The 23,943-nt window shown below is 39.5% G+C and overlaps 1 long non-coding RNA gene across 1 annotated transcript; it reads left to right on the top strand.

The window, feature by feature from the left end:
• Positions 1-3,209: 3,209 nt before the first annotated feature.
• Positions 3,210-5,380, top strand: LOC124171697. The gene is made up of 3 exons (XR_006867913.1): positions 3,210-3,486; positions 3,696-3,831; positions 4,807-5,380. It is a non-coding gene; the product is annotated as an uncharacterized LOC124171697 (long non-coding RNA).
• Positions 5,381-23,943: the final 18,563 nt, after the last annotated feature.

The following is a 23,943-nucleotide window of genomic DNA, read 5'->3' as shown; positions in this document are numbered from 1 at the left end:
CTCGTTGGCCACTAGTATCGTCCAGTCTAAAAGTGTTAAAATGTTTTAAATATCCCTTGTCTGTATCTTTAAAACGCGTTTCCTGCAAACATATACAGAAAGGGTTAAAATCATTTATTAAAACAGCCAGCTCCTCCTTATGCCGATAAAATCCATTACAATTCCATTGTAATATAAAATTCATAAAAAGGGTTTAAAAAGGGTAAAAGATAAATAAAAACAGAAAAAAAAGGATGTCAATATTGAAACTTGGAGCAGCATTAGCCCGGAAGTCTGTGGAATCATCGCTTTAAGCGACTTTTCCTTCCCTTATTCCTGACTTTTTCGATCTCTGTGTCCGAAATACAGAGATCTTCGTCTATGTCCTCCTGCATCGGTTCCATACCTTTGCCGGAGGGACCAGGAGAGGGAGTTTTCTCTCGCTGGTCAGGTTTTCTGGTGGTTTTCTTTGTTGTATTTTTGGGAGACACTACGGAGGAGTTAGGGGTGTTTTTTTTTGTATTGCTATTGTAACTCGCATTTGTTTTTTTTAATAAATCTATCTGCTTTTCAGGTTCCGTCTGTGTAGAAATGGTGCACTTCTTAACTGGAGCAGAGGCGATTGCGGCAAAGGAACGCGAGAAAGAGGGGGCACTAAGGGCTTTGAACTTTTTCCTTGCCTCCAGGTAAGATATTTTTTCCATAGTTTTTATTTCCATAATCTTCCGTTCCTCTTTCATTTTCGGGCAATCGCGAGAGTAAGCCGCGTGGGTACCCTCGCAATTCACGCAGCAGGCCGCTTCCGCACATTTGTCCCCATCGTGCTTGTCCTTGCCGCAGCGCGGGCAGGTGGCCTTGCCCTCACATCGCGGTGCGATGTGGCCGAATTTTTGGCATTGGAAGCAGCGCATCGGTTGAGGGAAGAATGGTCGCACAGTTACAGATTCGTATCCTAAGAAGACTTTAACGGGCAGTTTGTCTAGAGCGAACGTGAGAATTACTGACGTGGTATTTATCACTTCACCGTTTCGCTTCGTAGTCAGTCTGCGGCAGTCGATGACGCCCTGGGGGGCCATCTCTCTCTTGATCTCTTCTGGTTCCACGTAAAGAAGGTCGTAGTGACTTATTACTCCCTTAGAGGTATTTAGAGTGCGGTGGATCTCGACTTTAACTGGGATGTCGTGTAATTTTTCAGTTTTAAGCAATTTTTCAGCTTGGATGTTGTTCGCAGTCTCTATTAGTAGAGTACCATCTCTTAGTTTTTTCACCGAATTTGGCTCTCCAGTAATTATCGATTGCATAGCTTTTTTTATGAAAAAGGGAGACACCTTTTTCAGAGTGTCACCTTCTTTGGCGCATTTCATAGACAAAAAACGCTTCGAGCTTTCAAAAGACTTTTCTCCTCCGCCCGTGTCCGGGCGGGATCTTTTTGGTGGAGGAAGAGTAATCGTCTCCATGAAAGTAAGAACATAATTCATCCCCTGGGCTCCCCACCCACCACGGAGCCACACATTCGGGACGCCACACCGAGATCCGGTGTGGTCGCCAGGGCTACCCAAGGGATATAGGAACCTTTGATAGGGGGTCTCTTTTGGGTTAGAACCTCCAGCGCGGGGGCCCTCCGAACCCACGCACCTTCGGCCGCCCTACGGAGACCCCCATATCTCCAGCACTAACCCGTCCTGGCGTACGCTCGGAAGGAGCCGCCAAGCTCCCCAGCCGCCAGGAGCCGATTGACCGAGCTGGGCTCTTCTCGGCCGCCCGTTTTTCGGGGAATCCAGGGCCGAAGTGGGGTATTGAACTCCGGCCCATACCGGGTTTCCGACGCCCAGCTGGGAGCCGGAGAACTCACCCACCAGGATCCCCTTCTCCCCCTTGTACGGGTCTCCACGCACGGCAAACACGTGGGTGAATCTGGACGCCAGATGTATCGGCTACTCAGCACAGCAGAGTCACATGCTGTCTGGACGCTATCCTAGCGTGCGAAGGGTTTTTTGACGAGGTTGTCTCCCCGGTGGGCTCGGGTCCGTGGGGGCGCGGCTCCCCAAAGGAAGAGATTACTCTCTTCCCCCCGTGCGGGGGCCAACATACGGTATTCATCTACCGGATAAGTACGGAATCCATTTTGGCAGCGGTGATGTATTTTTCTAATTTAGGTGTTGGCAGCACGGATATCTTTTCCCGCTCAACGCTTTTATTCGTTGACTCCCGTCGCCATTACTCGCCATTACGCCATTACTTCTTGTTGAGCGAGGTCGCGTGTTCTGGAGTGTTCGTTCTTGACTCGTAAAGCCGAAGGCAGATACAGATAGTATATCGCGTGATTTAATTATGTATAGTGAAGACTCCATGGATTCTGTGGGGAGCTGCCAGAGGAAATCGCAGAGATCTGGGAGGGAGAATTATCGCATCCTCTTCCACTGCGAAGAGGATGATACTTATATGTTAGAGGATGATTATCGTAGGTATTTACCAGATATTTCACCTGTTGTGAACGGGAAATACAAAATCGACATTAAAGTGAAGGGGAGAACGAGGTCGGTGGAGGTGACGGCCCTGAAAATTGGAGGTAAGCGTTTTAACATATCTGATGGCATGGATTTTCCTTCCACGTTCAGCTTTGTGAATTTTGACGTTGAATTTGCGTTTTACTCCAGGCAGGGTTAAAGATTTCGAAGAATTAATGAATGAGGAGCCCGCAATGTCCATGATGAAGAAGAGTGAAAATCCCAGGATCTTGAAGCCGTCGACAATGAATTCGTTGAACGCCGTGGCGACTGCTGTGCATTTCTCCTGCATGATGGATGAGCAAGAGAATGCTGCACCGATTATCAATCCTGCGCCATCGGTCTCTCATCCTTGGGACAAGAGCGAGCTGGAGACGGCCTTCGACGAAATTAGGAATGCGGGTGTGTCTTGCTAGTGCGATTTACATTTAGATGTATGCCCATTTCATGAAAATATATACCCCAATAATTTCATTTCTTGTTTCTATGTACGTTTGCTATGCCATATGCGATCGGTATTTTCATTGGAATAAATTCCACGTTGCCTAGCAGCATGAATATTTAACTTAAATGTGGTATTTCACTATTGCAGGAAACCAAAACGCCATGGCCGACGCCACATATCGGCTGTTTCTTCGGCTAAAACCGACTGGCTGGGATGAGCAGGTAAAGCAACCATTAAGAGTATTTAGTTGCAGTTTGCTTCACGTGGTACACTTTTAAATTTCTTGAAAAAAGAGGCCTATAATGAACTGCTAACATCTTTTAATCATTCTCTCCTGTCAGGTCGAGGTTTTTACGGGATCCAACGTATGGATTAAAAGGCGCGACAAAATTGATGCCCTGGAGAGTTGCCGAGGCAACCCGAGAAAACTGCAGAATTTACTCCTTACGAAAGTCTTCGGTGAGGAGTACATTCGTAGCCATTGTGCCACAGGTCAAAGGCTCGAGTGCAATGGCAACCCTGCAGCGGATAAAAATGTGCTGCAGGCTATTTCAAGTAAGGCTCTCTGTATTACTGTGCCCCTTTATAGTCAAGATTCCTTTAGGTTGTTGTAAAACTTTCACAATTCACTTAGTTTTGAGCGTCATACCCTCAATGTATTACAAATATATTTGCTTCAGTCTTTTAAAGGGCTTCATTTTTGGAAAGTGAATGGGTTGAGCATTGTAAATTAATTTCTTCGTTCTCTCATCCTTTCTTTTTAGATTTTGTCCGCTGCAAGTTCCGCGGCGAGAAGGATCTGCCCACGATCAATCATGCATTCAACTCTCTTTCAAATAATCTGCGGGTGAAGCAGAGAAGGCAGATGGGGCTGTTGAAACGCTCTCAAAGGCGACCAAAGTAAGTCTTACTCCATTCATAGTTGTCATCTGCAGATGTCAGTGCTTAGATTATTGAGGCAAATGACTTCTTCTGGAATATTCCCTTAATATATATATTTTTTTCCTTATTTTACTGCAATTACCTCTTCCTTTGTGTTATGTAGTTTGCATTTTCAAGTATGTTCCAGTGGCAACCACTGGTAATAAAACTGTTCTTTGGTAATAATGGTTACTTCAGAAATGCAATAGGCCACTCAATGTCCACTTGATGAAGTTTTATAAGAGAGGTATTCACTATTTCAGATTAATCTTATTTCATACCTGAAGTTAGTTCCTAACATAGTTGAGATAATATCAAATCAGTGAACATGGAAAGAGTCAAATCCAAGATAGAAAATTAACGGCTACAAGGTTTTAGAAATGTATGCACAAAGTATCCTAAGGAAACTACCCTTGTTAAGTTTTACCCATGTTCCATCTTTTTCATGGCTGTGACAAAGACGAGCCAACAAAAGGCTATCTAACTTTCATATGTTGGAACCATTGAAATTGTATTGCGCATGCCAAATTGCTTATTTACTTTGGATTATAAATCAGGATTGACTTAAGCCATGACTAGTTTTTGCCAATGTTGGACCTATTTTTTAGTAAATTAAGTAAGAACCACTACCCAAAATTTTTTTCTTGGAGATTCCTCCAATTGTTAGTAACAAATAACCCAAGCAAAGTACAGATTTTTTAAGATGCCTAGTATCTTTCTCATTTGAAATAATTGATGGTTAGACGTCCTTTGTTTGATGGTGGTATGAATGCAGTGTAATTAATGAGGGAAACAACGGTTCTGTGTTTTAATGTCATTTGATTTTTTTTGCAAACAATTGTGTGATCATTATGCTTTCACTGGTTATCCTATCATAATCGACTATCTATTTTAAAATTTGGTTTTCAGTTAGGTCATTTGTGATTCATCATTTATTTTTCTTCTCTATTGCAGGAGCGCCCAGCTTCCATAATTTATTTAGTCTGATCCGGATTTGAGGTTTTCGTATTTAATGGTTTTCCACATTTAGTGTTTATTTTTTGCATTTGATGTATTTGGTAATTTGTAGTAATAATTGATGTACAGTCAGATCCGCATGTAAGGTTTTCGCATTTAATATTTTTCATCATTTAGTGTTTCCGCAAATATATAATGTTTATTAATATAAAGCCATTCCAATCATTACAGACCCTAAAATCTCAAAAAATGGCTTGTACTCATTTAGAGTTTTCAATTTTGTCCCCACTGAAAAACATTAAATCAAGATTCTATTGTATTTATAATTATTGTTTGTGCATTTGATGTATTTGGTCATTTGTAGTAATAATTGATGTACAGTCAGATCCGCATGTAAGGTTTTCGCATTTAATGTTTTTCCTCAGTTAGTGTTTCCACAAATATATAATATTTATCAATATAAAGCCATTCCAATCATTACAGACCCTGAAACCTCAAAAAATGGCTTGTACTCATTTAGAGTTTTCAATTTTGTCCCCACTGAAAAACATTAAATCAGGTTTCTATTGTATTTATAATTATTGTTTGTTTATTTGATGTAATTGGTAATTTGTATTAATAATTGATGTAATTGATATTTTTCAATTTGTAATAAATTGTCTTTTGAAAACTGTTGTAGTCAATGCAGAAACAGCTATTGCTCACAATCACTTAAACATTCTTTACCTTTTATCATGCATGCAACATAGTGGATGGAACCAATTATGTGATCAACCAATGTTGGCTAGGTTAAGCAAGGTGATTTATGGTGCTCCATATGATTTGATGAGGGAATTTCAATGGATTGGGCTGGAGAATTGTATTCAGCCAAGCAAGGGGGTTTCAGTCTTGCAGGCAAGGGAGTTTCAGTCTTGCAGGCAAGGGGGTTTCAGTCTGGCAGGCAAGGGAGTTTCAGTCCTGCAGGCAAGGGAGTTTCAGTCTTGCAGGCAAGGGGGTTTCAGTCCTGCAGGCAAGGGAGTTTCAGTCCTGCAGGCAAGGGGGTTTCAGTCTTGCAGGCAAGGGAGTTTCAGTCTTGCAGGCAAGGGGGTTTCAGTCTTGCAGGCAAGGGAGTTTCAGTCTTGCAGGCAAGGGAGTTTCAGTCTTGCAGGCAAGGGAGTTTCAGTCTGGCTGGCAAGGGAGTTTCAGTCTAGCCAGCCCAGTCGGCCAAGGGAGTTTCAATCTGGTAGGCAAGGGAGTTTCAGTCTGGTAGGCAAGGGAGTTTCAGTCTGGTAGGCAAGGGAGTTTCAGTCTGGTAGGCAAGGGAGTTTCAGCCTGGCAGGCAAGGGAGTTTCAGTCTGGTAGGCAAGGGAGTTTCAGTCTGGTAGGCAAGGGAGTTTCAGTCTAGCCATCCCAGTTGGCCAAGGGAGTTTCAGTCTGGCCAGCCCAGTCGGCCAAGGGAGTTTCAGTGGAGTAGCTGGAGTACCTAATTGCACTGCTACTGCACTGCCATCCCTCTTCCTAACTCCACTGGTTTGTTTCAATTTCAATGCAGTTTCAGCATAGAAGCAAGGCAGTGAGTTTCAAGGTAGTTTCAGCCCAGTTTCAGTCAAGTTGCAAGGGAGAAATTTTTACCTGAGTTCTTCCAAAATGGCTGATATTCGAGACGTTCAGGATGTGTTAGGAGTAATAGCAGTGGTCGAAGCAGTGAGAGTGGTTAGGAGGGAAAGAGAAAGAAATAAAAGGTGGAGGAATAGAAGGTGGTGGACGAGGCCGTGGATACAGCGGAGAGATGAGGGTGGAAATGAGATTCACAGTATGCTGTGCAATGAGTTGCGAGTGGAGGACCCTGAATCGTACCGACAATATTTAAGAATGGACGAAGGGACTTTCAGGAAACTTTTAGCACTCGTGGATACTGCGATATCAAAGCGGAGCACTAATATGCGAGAGAGCATATCCGCTGAAAGAAGGTAAGGGAAATAATTTTTTTATTTATGGTTATCATATTGTACATAATGGTTCAACCGAATGCAGCAAAATAAATATTAATCATGTGACTTCTTTTTTACAATAATTTTCTTTAATATTTTAGGCTTGTAATAACACTGCGGTTTCTGGCCACTGGGGAGAACTACCGCAGCCTAACATTCGCGTTTAGAATCCCAACTTCTACAATTGCGAATATCATCCCCGAAGTTTGCAGAGCTATTTATCGTTGTCTGAAAGAGAAATATTTTCAGGTAATCATGTTTCAGATGCAAACATGTAGTGGATCCAATGAATTTTGACTATTTTTATGCTAACTTACGGCTTTCTTTGCAGGTGCCATCTTCAGCTGAGGCTTGGAGAAAGATAGCGGAAGGGTTTAGTGGTCTTTGGAACTTTCCGAATTGTTTGGGAGCATTGGATGGGAAACACATAGAATTCAGGCCACCAAGAAGTATGGGATCATATTATTACAATTACAAGGGTGGAAACAGCATCGTGCTTCTCGCACTGGTTGATGCACAGTATAAATTTCTGTTTGTGGACGTAGGGTGTAATGGACGCATAACTGATGGTGGCATCTATCGCGACAGTGTGCTCTCCGATGACATTTCACGAAATTCATTTAATTTCCCTCCATCGATGAATTTACCGGGAATGAATCAACCGGTTCCGTATGTCATTGTGGCTGATGATGCCTTTCCTTTAACGAAGAACATTATGAAGCCATACAAAAGTAGGCATTTGTCAGTGGAGCAGAAAGTGTACAATTACCGTCTTAGCCGAGCTAGGAGAACCGTCGAGAATGCTTTTGGCATTCTTAGCAATCGATTCCGGATACTGGTAAAAAAATAGAGCTTTCTCCGGAGAAGGTTGAAAACATTACCTTAGCTGCATGCACATTGCACAACTTCCTAATTGAAGAGTGTGGTGGTGGATATACTGCAAGCTGCGAGGATGGCTTGTCTGGTGGTGAAATTACCAACCTAGGCAGGATAGCCAGGAACGTTGGTAATCGCTCATCCAATGAGAGTCAAGGAATAAGAGATTTATTCAGAGATTATTTTAATGGGGATGGATCTGTTCCTTGGCAGTGGGATGCCATTGAAAAATTCAATTATTGATAAATTTCTGTGTCGTCATTCATTGTAGTGGTTGACTGTTCACTACTAAGTACTGAGTGTTTATTAATTATAATTTTTCATTAATGAAGTAATCAATCAATCATTTATTAGCACATTTGCCTTTTCACAGTGCCATTTACTGATTAATTTGTCTTTAAAAAATTCATTTGTCATTAATGTGTCATTAATTTTTAACAAAATTCTTTTTGTGAGCATGCCATCAAAGTTTTTTAATGTTAAACCCGAAATCATTTTTAATTTCACTGCCCACATAGTACTGTGAGTTGTCTAAGATTTTTAGTGTTATGAGTGGTGAAGTTTAGCATGTTTTATTTCTTTTGCTATGTAATATTGCATAATTTTGCTAAAATTGTATAAACCGCTGTTTCAAACTTTTATACATTCTTATACATTACCATGGCAATGTATACGAACCCATAGCACACGCCGATTTTGGACGGCCGTCCACATTCCGACAGTGAACAATGGAAGGGCATGGGAGCTTGCACACTGACCGACCGCGCACCGGCACTGGTAAAAAGTCGGTTAGCTACCTGCCAATGCCACTGCGGACCACCGGCGTGCCGCGCCGCCAGCGCAACAACCAAGTAACTTAAATCTTTTGACCTGTCTAAATCTGGCGTTAGTTCAAGCAGCGCTATACTAGTAAAATATCGGCCGGTATTTTACCGGCCATCCAAAATCGGTGCGTGTGCAAGGGACCTTACAGTAACATTCACAAGAATAAATATTGACAATAATTCGCCATTCTATATTATGATTTAGACGAATCTGAGACGAACAAAAGTGATTATTTTACGATATTAGTTCCCTTGAGTCACCTAAGTTTTTATAGGCTAGAAATTATCAAAAGCCTTTAAAACTAAAAAAACGAGCATTGCGTGACAGGGATTTGTGATATAATATGACATGTACCTCGCGGGAACTATTTCGGCGTTTACCAAGGGATAATTCTAATAAAAATGGAAGCCAAGGCAGAGTAAATCGTAACAAAATTAAGTATTTGATACAAAATATACTCATAAGTACGATTAACATATATAACAGTGCAATCATATGCACTGACTCTTACCTTGCCTGCTTGACTCTTTGAATTTTCGGAGCGCTAAAAATGTCATTACTGCGTCTTTAGATTTTTTTCTCGTCTAGACCTATTTTTATTGATGATAAAAAATGAGCTTCAGAGCACTCATTTTAGGCACAGTTGTAGATTTAGCCCTCACAAAACCACAATCCAAAATCTGTTTCTCACAACGGCATCCACAAATTCAAGCACGGCTCGGGTAACGGCGTTCACCGAACGCGTCAACGAAGTAGCTGTGTGTGACGTCAGAGCCATTCGAGCCTGACTTCCCGCCGAAACTGGCCGCTTCAAACGCGCACAATTTTCATCGGAGCACAAAAGAAAATGTAATGCTCCCATTGCAGAAATTTTTTCACCAATGTGAATTATTAGCCAAAACTCACCGTTAGCATCTACTTAAATGGGTATTTTCGTTTGAGGTTAACACCCCTATTGACGTTCCCGTGGCCGGAAAGAAAATTGACTAAAGCTCGCGCAGAGGTTTTGTTTGTAGTCATCAGTCTTTCGTTTGTGTACGGGAAGTTTTTTAAGAATGTTTGAATTTGACGAGGATACGGCCATGTACCTTGGTATCATATCAACGACATCAGGGTACATGCTGCACAAAATAAAAAACGGTGGTAAAACAGGAGATGGTGGGTTAGGCCAATTAATCAAGATAGGGAGCAACGAGGCGCATATTCGAACATTTTCACGGCTATGAAGACCATGGACGACTTTTTCAAATATACAAGAATTAGTCGCAGACAATTCGACTTGTTTGTGAAACTCTTGACTCCGTTTCTCAAGAAAAGAGGTCAAAGGAAAGCTCTTTCCGTTGGTCATAGACTGGCGATGACTCTTAAGTAAGCATTTGCGTTATTACGTGGCCGTCTTCTCGTAGCTATACTAGTGATGTTTATATTGATATCGTGCATTTTAACATTGACAGATACTTGGCACATGGAGGTAGCACAAGTGCACTGGGGTGGGAGTACTACGTGGCTAAGTCTACTGCACACAAGGTGCTGAAGGAGACATGTCAAGCGATTTGGAGAGCTTTCTCTCCAAAGTATTTGATGAGACCCAAATGGAAGACTGGCGACGCATTGCAGAGGGCTTTCCAAGGTTCTTAGAGTACAGTCTAAGAACCTTGAGGGCTTTCATTCTAAATGGAACCTCCCCAACTGCGTTGGTGCCATCGACGGCAAGCATATTGCCATACAGGCACCCAGCAATGCTGGAAGTTTATTTTTTAATTATAAAAAATCACACAGCATAGTGTTGATGGCTGCCAGTGGTGCTCAACACAACTTCACGCTTATAGATATCGGAGCATATGGTTAGAAATTTCTCAGATCGAACCAAATGTTATAAAGACGACCCTGTAGACGTATCATCAACATGCACCCGCAGTTGTATTGAATTATATTTGTTCATTTCAGGTTCCCAAAGTGATGGAGGAATATTTTCGAGAGTTACTGGTAGAGCTGTGGAAACAGGCGACATTGTTTCCCTCCTCCTGAGGTAATTCCAGGTATGGCCCACGAGATGCCATACTAGCTAGTGGGAAATGACGCCTTTCCTCAACGGTAGATGTTGACGAGGCCATATCCTGGAAGAAGCCTGAGCCTGCAGAAATTAATTTTTAATTACCGGCTCTCCCGGGGCAGAAGAACAATAGAAAATGCTTTTGGCATATTAGCTTCCAGGTGGAGAATGTTAATAAGTGTAATGGTTGCACAGCCAGATACTGTGGAAGCATATATGTCAGCTTGTGTGTGCCTTCACAATTTTATCAAAAGTGACACAAGTGCCTCAAGATAATATTGCCCACCTAATCATGAAGTACTTGGCTTGTTCTATGACTTATCTAAGGCCTTTGATAGTGTCAACCATAAAATTCTTATGAATAAGATATCCTATTTTGGTATTAGAGGTATTCCATTTCTCTGGTTGGAATCATACCTCGCCAACAGATCACAGACTGTTGCTGTAGTGTCCAATGGTGTGAAATTTATTTCCCCACCAAAAGTTATTTCCCAAGGTGTCCCCCAAGGATCTGTTCTTGGCCCTATCTTGTTTTTAGTATATGTGAATGATCTCACTAACTTTGTCTCTCGATCCTCTGATATCACCCCAGTGTTATATGCTGATGATGCCAATTTTGTGGTTACTTCATCTCAAGTGAATAGCTTATGTACCTCTGCTAACTCTGTATCCCAGCAGTTGTATAAATGGTGTGTTAAAAATTGTTTGAAGCCTAATGTTTGTAAATCTCAACTTATCTACTTCACAAATATTGGAAAAAATAATAGGCAGATCACTGTGGACCTTAACGGTGCATGTATACCACAAGTTGAGAGTACAAAGTTTTTGGGTGTGACTATTGATTCTAATCTTTCCTGGGCAATGCATATCAGCGAATTGGCACGTAAGCTCAGTTCTGTGTGTTATCTAATCAGGTATATACGCTCCACTGTGTCACTAGATGTTCTGCTACTCTTGTATTATGGTGAATTCCACTCTCATGTTCTGTACAGCATTCTACATTGGGGTTCATCTCCATATGCCGTTACCATATTCAAAATTCAAAAAAGAGTGGTACGCTTATTGTCCAACAAACCCTATCGGACACCCTGTCGGCCATTGTTTAAAGATCTACGAATATTACCTGTGCCCTGTCTTTATATATTCACCATACTTCTCAAAGTAAAGACTAACTTCCAAGACTTTGTCCCAAACGCCAGCATTCACACTCATTATACGAGGCAGCACAAAGATTTGCATGTCCCCTATGTACGGACTAAAAGTGCTGCCTGTGGTGAACAATTTATGAGTCTACTTTTGTACAATAAGCTCCCTATGGAGCTTAAAGATCCCATGAGTCAAGGGGTATTTAAAAACAAGCTGAAAGACTTTTTACTTTCAGGCTGCTTTTACTCTATATCAGAGTACCTGTCACAGTAATATTATATATGCTCACCTCACTTTGCTGTTTGTGCCTTATATCTTTTATTTGTACCCAACCTGTGTTTTTGACGTGCCTTATACAATTTATGTATTGCATATAATTGTCTTTCCGGCAAATAAAGATTATTATTATTATTATTATTATTATCATGTCGATTCCGACAATAATGGTTTGGTGAACGAGGGGAACTGGAGATGGCAGCATTGAGAGGTGTTGGTAGATTAGGAGCCAATATAGCCACCAGGGTGGCATATGAACTGAGGGACTTGCTGGCTGCTTATTTTATGACAAGGGAGGGAGAGGTACCTTGGCAATATCAAAAGGTAACCAGCATCAATTGATATTGCAAGATTTTAATGTATCCCCATATCCCACTAGTTTCTTTCTCATTTCTTCTGCCTCAGAACAGCCAACATAGTCAAAGAAATGTAGGGGAGAGTGGGGCACAATGAAGCATTAGTCACTTAGAGACAGTGAGAATATTTAGCTTTGGAGTTGTATGACAGGTGCTACTTTCTTTTGGCAATAGCATAAAATTCATCATCACCCATGCTTCCTTTGCATGACTGCCATCACTCTGCCGCAGATTGATGTACTTTCATTGTTTTTATTGTGCAAAGTTGAAATACTGCTGTTTTTAATTGTCATTTAAGACTTGAGCAAGATGGATATTTTGATTTTACAGAGTTAAGCATGAAAAAGTGTTTCAAATGTGACATTTCAACTTAAAGATAAAAGCTTTAAAATAAAATACACCGCTGAATTTGAAAAATTCTTAGTGTTGATAAGATCAATTAAGGTTATAACTAACTAATCTATTCCTACCTCAAAATTTGCAAAAATTGATCAGTTTCTTAATGGTGACTTTTACACCATCCAGGCAAACCAATAACCATTAATCAAGTTGCTCATTGTGTTGGAATTGCTTGCGAAAAAGTTATGACTCTTGGTTAATTTTTGAAGTTTAGCAATGCTTTTCGTTTTATTTTCTAGATCTAGTGTAACAAAGCAAGGTACATTTTATCAATTGGAAAAAAATAATGTGAATTTCGTCTCATTGTGGCCCACTATCCCATACATTTCTTTGACTATGTTGCCTGTTGTGAAGCAGTGTGTTCATTCCATGTAAGATTTTAAAAAGGTGCATGTCTTCCAGATCAGCTTCTATTTATTAATCAAAGAGGGGAAAATTCTTGTATAGAAAAGTTTAACTCGACTCTTAGTCCTTTCTTTGCCAACAGGTGGCTCCCATGTTCGGGCTCTTTTGATTGGCTTTCCATATATGGGACATGGGAAGAGATGAAAGTTGCCCACCTCTCGCGTTTACATTCTCTCCCTATATGGTGATTGTGTCCTGCAGATACACCCTCTAGTGACACCGACATATCTTTGCCATTAAGTGTACCTCCCAAGTGTTCCACCTATCAGCAGTCCCTCCCCTAGTGAATCTGTGAGTGACACAATAGTGCCACGAGTTCCTCTCCGACATTCTGGGAGACGGGTGCAATTTCCACAGCATTTAACTGATTGTAGTGTGAATACCAATGATACTAAGTCATAGAGCGCTGATATTTCATTCTTTAATTAGTGTCTATTTTTGTTTAGTATCAACGTGGCTGATTTTATTGGGCATGAACACAGCTCACTGATGCATATTTGCTATTATAATTGTTCTTCATTTCTTTATGTTAAGGGTAACATGTATGTCAAGGTAAATAACTGTGAGCATTCTATTTTCTTTTGGGTTAGTAAACTTTTTCAACAGGTGTATCTACGGGTATCCCCGGCAATGGGGATGAGTTGTTGAGAACCATATATTTTTTTGATGTGTGTTACGTTTCTTTATATCTCAAGGCACGCTCCGCTACTGCCAAGGGGGGTGTTGTGGCGGACAAGCAGAAGGCATTTCAACTGTTTTTCCATCAACTGCCACAAGAGAGCGTTGGCTGGTGAGGACGCCACGAGGAGGAGAGAGGTGACGCCATGACAGTCCGGACGTGAAGAGTGTTTTGTGTCAATACCATAGAGCTTGCCTGTGCTACTCAAATACCGAAATAAACCAACCCTGTTTTGCATAATTGGTGATTGCATTTATTTACCACGTGCCTAATCATCCCCACGCTACATATCCCTTCCATAAGCTTTCCCTTCCGCCATCTTTTTACCTATTCCTGTTAACTCACGTCTCATGTTAGTGTTCATTGTGTCTCAGCCTTAACTCTTGCACCTATGCTATGGAAGTGTACCTTGTGCACAAAGAGTTTAGGGAATATGTTACCCGGGTTAAAATACTGAAGAAAAACTATCCTGCGAAACTTGATAAGAAAGCTTGGTCACAAATAGTGCTTATGACTCAACCAGAGCTGTACCTGTACTGGAGGAAGGTAAAAAACCACTTAAGAAGCACGAGACTCGCTTCGAAATACTTCTGCACCTTCTGATGTAAGTGGGGAGAGACTTCTTCTTAAGATATTATCATACACGACCAAACTTCAAGACTACCCAGATATGGAGACGATAAATGCCAAGATGGCGTCCGATCCGATAAACGTAGAATGTAACGAGTGTAAAAACCATCTAAAAACTAGTGAAAAAGCCCTCCACTGTGAATATTGCAAGAAATTATATCATCATAAGTGTACGGGCTTGAAAGAAATTGCTTTAAGAGCTCTGGAGGAATTTTATGGTTTATTCTGGAAGTGCTTATCATGTCGCGTTAACGAAGGAAACCAACTTCATAAAATGGCGGACGACATCGAACTATTAAAAGAAGAAATTCGCAACATCAAAGATAACGCTAAGCTACATAATGCTGGGAAGGAATCTCGAGTGAAAAATGTGAGTTTTGCAGACACAGCAGCAACAAGGTCTGTTTCTAATAGTGACGCAAATCATGAAATCGAGGCCTCTCGTGACGCTGCCAAGCATCGGGTGAACGACAAAAATGAAGCTGGTTTTGGAGCAATGACTGTTTCCGGCAAAAAAGAAGTGGTAAATAACAAAAAGAAAAAAGCGTTACGTGTAGATCAAACAAACTATGGGGTATTGCGTATTGAGTGTCCAGCATCTGAATCAATCGACGAGTGCAACAACAAAACTGACGAAGGTTACACTCAAGTGATCCATAAACGCAAACGTCGTCCTCCTCCAACTGTGGGTTGTTCTGCCAAAAAAGGTTCTCTGATGGGTATTCCAAAGCGTGTGCACATTCACATTTGGAACCTTCCTTCGAATACAACAGCGGAAGACGTCCGGAAGTACATCGGAGAAGAAAAGCCCGAAATCACCGACGCTTCAATTGAAATTGAACAGTTAAAGGTAAATAGAGGGGAATACGCCTAATTTCATATTTCTGTAAATGATGAGTGTGTTGGCCGTGACTTATTGTCAGGAGACTTTTGGCCAAAGAACGTTTACTACGGAAATTTTTTCTTGCCGAAATTTCGTCAGAATACTAAATATTTCCCCCCAAAAAGGGTTGTTTCAGCTGATGATGCAAATGGTGTGAAACAATCAGTTGTAGGCCAATCCTCTGTTGGTGTCATCAACGAAGATTTTTGTGAACATTCGGTCGATGACTCAGTGAAACGGCAGGCGCTTGGTCAGATCAGTTTGATTAAGGCCAAACCATCGGCAGGGACTTCGTGACTAGATGCAGATGCAAATGTAATTAAGTTCCTTTACCTTAACATTAGATCGTTAAGGAACAAGATTGTTGATCTGGAAGTCATAGTGCAAGACACAAAATGTGATATTCTTCTTTTGACTGAACACTGGTTATTACCAAATGAAATCGAGTGCTATGTCATTAGTGATATGTATCTTGCTGCATCATTTTGTCGAAAGGATACAATTGGCGGCGGTGTAGCAATTTATTGTAATCGCTCCATGAAATGCTCGAAAATCAAGCTAAGCAATAACATCGAAAAAGTGAATGAGTGCGCCGCAGTGATATGCAAATCCAACAAATCCCGTTTCGGGATTATTGTTGTTTACAGGTCTCCCACCTCCTGTTTTCATTCCTTTTTAAAGGAATTCAGTGACACGATACAATCTGTGTTTAGTGCTAATGTTGACAACCTAATCATCTTTGGTGATCTTAATACTGATATATTATCTTACTCGACTCAGTACTTAGAACTGGATTGTCTTTTCCATTCATTTGGGTTAGCTGTAATGAACAATAATCCCACCAGAGTAACCTCACACTCTTCTACTCTGATTGACCTAGTAGTTTCTAACTTTCCAGAGCAAACTTTTTCCTGTGATACTACATCTTGCTATCTTTCGGATCACTGTATGCTAGGGGTTGTGTTGAAGATTACTGATGCTATACTCATTGATCCTATGTATGTAACTAAACGATTTTACCACAGGGAAAGCTGTGAGGAATTTATTTATAATGTGGCTAATACAACATGGAGTGAACAAGGCCATGGCAATCCACTCGATGTTGATGCTAGGTTTAACTCCTTCCTGAATGATTTTCTGCTGCTTTTTAATCATTCATTTCCTTTAAGAACCAGGAAGTTTAACTATAAAAGCAGAAATATTAAATTCCCTCCTGAGCTCCTAAATATGAATGCCAGGGTTAAAGAACTGCATAGACTGTCAAAGTTTTCTGATCCATCCCTCCTCAATCAATACAAAGCTCTTCTACATAAATACAAATGCAGTATTAGGGAATTTAAGAAAAATCGTCATAGCCATGTCATTGCTTCTTCAAATAACCCCTCCAAAGCTGCATGGAGGATTATTAACCAACAAACTAAAAATAACTTTGAACAGAGACCAACTTTTATCAAATTTAATGACCTACCTGTTTTGAACCCTATTGCAATTGCAAATTGTTTTAATAGCCAATTCTGTCAAACTGCTAATAACACAGATCTACCTTCTCTTAGTTGGGATAAAACACCCTCGTCAATTTTTCTCTCCCCATCTACCCTTAATGAGGTTGCCAACATCATCCACTCTCTTTCTAATTCCTGGTCAGTAGGATATGATGGAGTCCCTATACCTATCATTAAATTAGTTGCTAGGATTATTTCTGCTCCCCTGTCCGACATTTTTAATTTGTCTATCTGCAATGGTCATTTTCCTACCTACCTGAAAACTGCTGTCATCATTCCAATCCATAAAAAGGGATCCACCACTGAAGCCAATAACTATCGACCTATTGCACTACTCTCAGCTTTCTCAAAAATTTTTGAGAAACTCTTCTACAATCGCATAATGAATTATTTATCCCATTTTAACTTGCTGAATTCTTCCCAACATGGCTTCATCAAGGGAAGATCTACAATATCTGCAGCTTTCCAACTCATTAATGATATCACTTGGGGTCTTTCCAATCAGAAAGAAATACTTGGGATTTTCTTCGACCTATCGAAAGCTTTTGATACCCTAAATCATAATATCCTGTTCTCTAAACTCAATCACATTGGAATAAATGGCAATGCTCTAGCCTGGATACAATCTTACTTATCCAATAGAATGCAAATGGTTCAATTAAATACAACTTTTGCTGCTGGTGCTAACACACTTCGATCCAACCCTCTCAAATCGAACTGTGGGGTCCCTCAAGGATCAATCCTGGGCCCTCTTTTATTTGTCATCTTCATCAATGATCTCAAATATCACCTACCTATGTGTAAGGTGACCCTATATGCTGATGACACTTCTACACTGAACCTTAGCGATACGCTGTTAGGAGTAACGAATGCTGCTCAAATTACTGTTTCAACTATAGGTCAATGGTGCCATAATAACAGCTTACAATTAAATGACCTCAAAACATCTTTTCTCCACTTCCATAACAAAATTTCTCCCCCGACTTCAAGCCCTTTACTCCGAACTATCAGTAATAATTCAATCAAGCAATCTAACTGTACTAAATTCTTGGGTTTAACTCTAAATGAAAATCTTGACTGGCAATTCCACGTTGATAATCTCAACAAAAAAATTTCATCTGGTATCTTCATGATTCGTAAACTTGCCCCCACCACCTCTGTGGAGATCTTAAAGCTAGTTTACTTTGCTAAAATCCACTCCTACCTGTCTTATGGTGTGATATTTTGGGGCAACACCAGTGCTGCCACAAGGGCCTTCTCCATGCAAAAGAGATCTTTGAAGGCAATTGCTGCTGTTTCCATCAGATCTCCAGGAAAGCCACTGTTTCTTAAATTCAAGATAATGACACTACCATGTCTGTTTATTTTTTATTGTGCACTATTTGTCAAAATGTATCCTGATTTGTTCTGTCCGAGCTCTACCATTCATGATTATTTCACTCGGCGCAGAAATGATGTTCACCTGAGAATGCAACCCTGTGCCTTATCTAGAAAGGGAACTCATCACTCAGCTTCCCTTATTTTTAATAAATTACCACCGCATGTAAAAACTCAGTCCAACATTGCAACCTTCAAGCGCAAATTGAGAAGGCTGCTTTTATCCAAAGCCTATTACAATCTAGACGAATATATGTGTGATAATGTATAATTGATCTGTGTCGTTTTTTGTGTGTTTGGTATCTCTTTTTATCTGTAATATTCTCTTGACCATGTTCTATGTTCTATTCCTTGGACCAACAGAACAATAAAAATTATTATTATTATTATTATTATTATTATTACGTTGCTGGCGTCTTGACGGTAGTTAATAAATTATCGGATATGAATTACTATGATATGATACTATCTTTGAGAATCAGTCATGCATTACGGCTCTAGAAAGCTGGGATGAGAAAATAATAAAGCATTTTGATGTCAAATATTATTTCATTAAAGATTTGCATCAGTCCAAAGTAATTAAGAGTAGAACATATCCCCTCTGGAGATTAGAAAGCAGTCTAAATGACCAATGCATTTGCTCCAGTAATATTTTGAAAGCAAAAAATGAGTTTAATAAGAAATAGTTTTATGTCTATTAGACTAAATAAAGTTAGGTCAAGAAGTTACGGTTACTCCAGAGAGTGATAATTGTATTTTTGTGTGCATTTGGTGCCAGTGTTCTGAATTATTCAACATTCCTTAAGGATTTGATACAAGGCCTCCTTCAAGTCAAGGTTAATCTACTGGATGGCTTTCCCCAATGTAACTCATGATAACACATCTGCAAAGTACAAATATTTTGCATGTATATAGGTCAATACAAGATCATATTTCAGTAACTTCAACCTAAGCCTTTGTAACCTTACTCAACCGATCTTAGAAATTTGTTTTTCCATCACACACAACAAAGGTTTATGATCTGTTTGAACGGTAACATGTAGACCATAAATGTATTCACGGAATTTCTTTGCTACATAACATAAAATTCACTTCACAATCATTCATTGTTCTCGAAACACATGCCACTGATTTATTCTCATCTCCACATTAAAGAAAGAGACAATATCCTAATCCATCCTTAGATGCATCACATTGCATAAATATTGGCTTACTTGGGTCAAAGAGAACTAAGGATGATGCTTGTGAAACTTTCTCTTTAAGATTGTTAATGACCTTATCATGATTAGGAAAGCATTTAAACTCAACATTTTCCTTGAACAAATGAAAAAATGGTTTCATCACCTGATTCATATTTGAAACATACCATCTAACATACCGCTTGAGAATCTTCCAGAGGACATACATGTTCAGATCATATGCCCTTTTCATTACTTCCCAACAGTCCTGAACCAAGATACATGCTATCAGTCAGTGTCTCTACTATTATAAGTTTAAATAGTTACCAGAAAATGTCCATGCTGAAAATACATTATCAGCCTTTAAGAGAGTTTCTTTAAATGCACCAGGCCCATGCTGCGCCACCGGGACGTATCCCGGTGCACCCTCCAGCCTAGAAATCTTTGGCACCCTCCCGTTCCAAAACTAATAAATCTTAGTCAGAATACCAATGAATAGTGCTGATGCCCTCTGACCATGGCTGTCCACTGCCTTATGAAGGGGTCCAGCACGGGCCTGATACACACATATACTTATTTACTGTTGATATACCTTGATGAATATGAAATCCAATTAATAATGTCCATTAATACTTTAGTTTAAATTTTAATGATACTATGTACTTTATATATTACCTTTTTTGACTACAATGTACTAATAAGTACAGTTTCCCGTTGATCTTGAATTAAAATAAAATAAACAATCACTAACGGCCCATATTTTCTAGCAAGCATTTTCATGATGTTGAGGCCTTTAGGAGAACCCTTTTAGTTGCCTCTTACAACAAGCAGGGATACTGTGGGAGTATTCTATTATTCCCCCAACCCACAGGGGAGAAATGAAATGCAACAGCCATATTACATGGCTTCTTTGAAGATGGCTAGGCAATTCCTCCAACTGGCATCATTCTCCAAAGTACATATTATGGTTTACCACCAGCCTGATGACTTTTGCAAAAAGTAAACCTCCCTTTCTCAGCCCCCACATTACTGAGCCCTCCACATCCAACAACTATGCCTTACACCAAATCATCTGCTCCCCAATTCTGATGCTAAAAGCCAAATTTTTCACTCAACATAAAACTATAATGCATCGAAATAATACATATATTATGCTTGAAAAAACCACCATGAGGTCAAATTCTTTCACGAGGTCAAATTGTCTTCGTCATGCACAAGTGACTGTAGACCCAACCTCTCTCATCAATGATTCAAGAGTGGTGACACATGGATGCAGCAATAACCCATGTGTCAACAGCACCCTTCATAACCCTTTTAGTTGCCTCTTACAACAAGCAGGGATACTGCGGGAGTATTCTATTATTCCCCCAACCCGCAGGGGAGAAATGAAATGCAACAGCCACATTGCATGGCTTCTTTGAAGTTGGCAGAGCAATTCCTCCGACTGGCATCCTCTTTAAAACAATACCAGAATCTCCTTTGATTCATAAGCATCAAAGGGATTGAAAATATAGAATCACAATTGCAAGAAAATCCAAAGCTGAAAATCAGTGATTTACAATAACAACTCAAATATTTAGGAATTGGGTTAACAATACAAAGATTAACTGGGCCAGATGAAACAGAATATGTGTTTTTAATAATAGATGTGAGCACAAGACGCTTGTAAAGGAAAAAGCAATCAACAAAGAAGTGGAGATTATGAACCCTGAGGAAGATAAGAACAATATTAAGGAAGTTCTGAAAGCAGGAAATTTGGAAAGAAATCGCTGGAAGGGCAAATGGATTGGAAGAATATTAAGGAAAGTATGACAACAGTTCTTGTGAATGGGGTTGAGAATATAACAAAAAAGGAACAAAGTTAGTTAATTTGAGGTGTTTTGGAAAAGCTGCACAAAAGACATTTGGAAAGAAGACATCTGAAGAGCAAGAAAGAGGGAGTGACAAAAGATACTGCAAACTGTGCCTTAAACTTAAGGGTGAAGGAAAATAGCACTAATGCTGACTAGTTAAAAGTAAAGGTACAAAGTCAAAATGTGAAAAATATTGAGAAGTTGAATTACATAAAAACAAGGAGATTGTAAGAGGAAAGGAGGAGCAACAACACATAACGAGGAGGAAAAAGAAATTAGGAAAAGAATTCAATTTTTCCTTCCTAAATAGCCTTCTATCTTTTCTGCCTTATAATTAAAATTTTAAAGGCCGTTTTACACAGTACACGGAATTGTGCCATCTGACGTACGTGCGAAGGCTCGAAATTGCATCATGTAAAGAGGTGAATAGCTAGAACACATGCGAGAATGCGTGGATGCGAGACGGCAAAATAGCCCGTTCTAATTTTGTGCAATTCCACGCCATTTTAGAAATTAATGCAGCTCTAACCTGCACAATTCCATGCCCTGTGTAAAATGGCCTTAAGGATCCCCAAACCTTCCACTACCATTATAATATCGTCATATAATTTAACTAAATCACGCTACTCACACCTAGTTCCTAATATTCCCGTCTCATCACCCCTTCCTCATTTTCATTTTTGCTTCTGGATTTTTTATTGCCTTTCTACCAGGTTTCAATTTCTTTCAATTAAAGTTCTATTTTGTTAGAACAAGACTTCAGTAGTGTAGTTTGCTGTGTTGGTAAGACAGGACCATTGTCTTAGCATTAACAATGCTACATTCAAAGTGTTAAAATGGAGGATAAAAAATTGACAGTTATGGTATTACATGCTATTAATTACGTAACCCCTACACACCATTGCGTATGCACATTAAAGAAGTGCATTTTGGACACAAGCATGAACTTTTTTCGATGTTTGATTAGTTTTTGCAATAAAAGTTTTGCCACAAAATCAACTAATTGCAAGGAACACATACTGGAAACCATATTTTGAACCTAGAATGGCAACAATCAGCCCTGAGTATAAAAATTTAACCACTTCAGTGAAAAATTGGGAATTAATTGGAGAGGCTGGCTGCAATGTTTTGAACTAATTGCACAACAGACAAATATTTCCGCAGAAAAAGGCCCCTACTGCAGTTTGCAGGGCATAATGTGTAAAATATTTATTATGCTCACAAAAGGACTATGCATGAGCATTTCATGATAGTTGTCAAAGCATCCAGAACACTACTTGCTGGACCAGTAAGTATGAGTGTTCCAAAACTACCGCATTTTTCTGAATATAGTCCCCCCTTTTTTTCCAAAATTGCCCGTGGTAAAAGTATAGGGGGGACTATACTCAAACATATTTTAAAAATATTTTCCCAAAACTGAAGCCTCAAAATTAGGGGGGGGGGGGGAATATATTCAGAGTGGGGCTATATTCGGAGAAATACAGTATTAAAATTCTTTACTATCATTGTGCCACAGTAGATGGCATGCCATGTGTATGCAATCCCAACTAATTTTTACCAAGTGATACTTGGCCAAAAGAATGAGGATTTTATTAAAGCATGAATGAATTGTGTGAAATCAAGCAATTTCTAAGAGAAAACATTTATGAAAGGTATATAAGTCATTCATCATTTTTCAACTCTCTATTGACCATCGGCAAATGGAACAGTAGAATGCAAAAATAGAAACATAGCGAAAGGGTTATGAACTGGTAGTAAATCTATATAGTAGTTGAAAGGTGAACTGGTGGCACTTCTGTCCATATTTTCCTTTGAAAGATAAAGGTAAACAGTCATGCAATGCCAAGTATATTAGAGCCAGATGATGTACCACTAATGCAAAAGGCCAAGAAACCTATCCATATCCACATTATTTTGATACGTCCCCCTGACTATCATAGAACTACAAGGAAATGGTTTTGATTTCTGATGATCATGGGAGAATTTACAGTAGGTTTAATGCTAATGCTATACTATGTACATAGGTATCAAGAAAGTATTTAAAGTAAATTATTTTGTGTGGAGGAAGCTGAAAAAAGGCTAAATATGTATTATGGACTGAAGGAGACCAATTACAGAACACAAGAAACCAAGTTTTTCACAGAATTATATTGTGTAAAATATTACATGTTTTATAAAATATTTCTTTGAAAAATGTGTATGTTAATTCAGTATTGAAGTATACTCAGGTAGTCTAAATTTCAACAGCATGTTACCCTGTACTTAATGTACAAACGTTAATAGTTTGCTACAAATACAGTTCATGTATAAATATTAATGTACATGTTTTTGAAGCCATTGTATTTGTTCACCATTATGACTAGAACACCTCCAAAAGGAGAAAATGTATGTGATGTCCTATGTTCAAAAAACAGAACTACCGTCTTGCTAATATCAGTCACAATGCTACATCTGGGGTGTTTAAGTGGAGACCTTATTTCATTTGCCAGGATCAGTAGAAAACATAGAACCAAAAATAAGCCATTGGCATTGCTCAAAACAACCATTAGGTATTTTCAACACATTGCCTAAAACATTTTCAGTAGACCACTTAAGACATAAGTAATTTTTTAAGAGCAAATTTAAGTGGCTGTTATGCAGATAACATAAAAAACACAGAAAAAGGCACATTCTGAAAAAGGCACATTCAGAAAAAAGTTCAACTCACAGCATCATGGACAATTAAT

This window comes from Ischnura elegans, chromosome X, assembly GCF_921293095.1.
Source record: "Ischnura elegans chromosome X, ioIscEleg1.1, whole genome shotgun sequence".
In the NCBI taxonomy this organism is placed as follows: Eukaryota; Metazoa; Arthropoda; class Insecta; order Odonata; family Coenagrionidae; genus Ischnura; species Ischnura elegans.
Note: the sequence above shows the minus strand (reverse complement) of the source record. Positions and strands in the feature narration are given on the sequence as shown.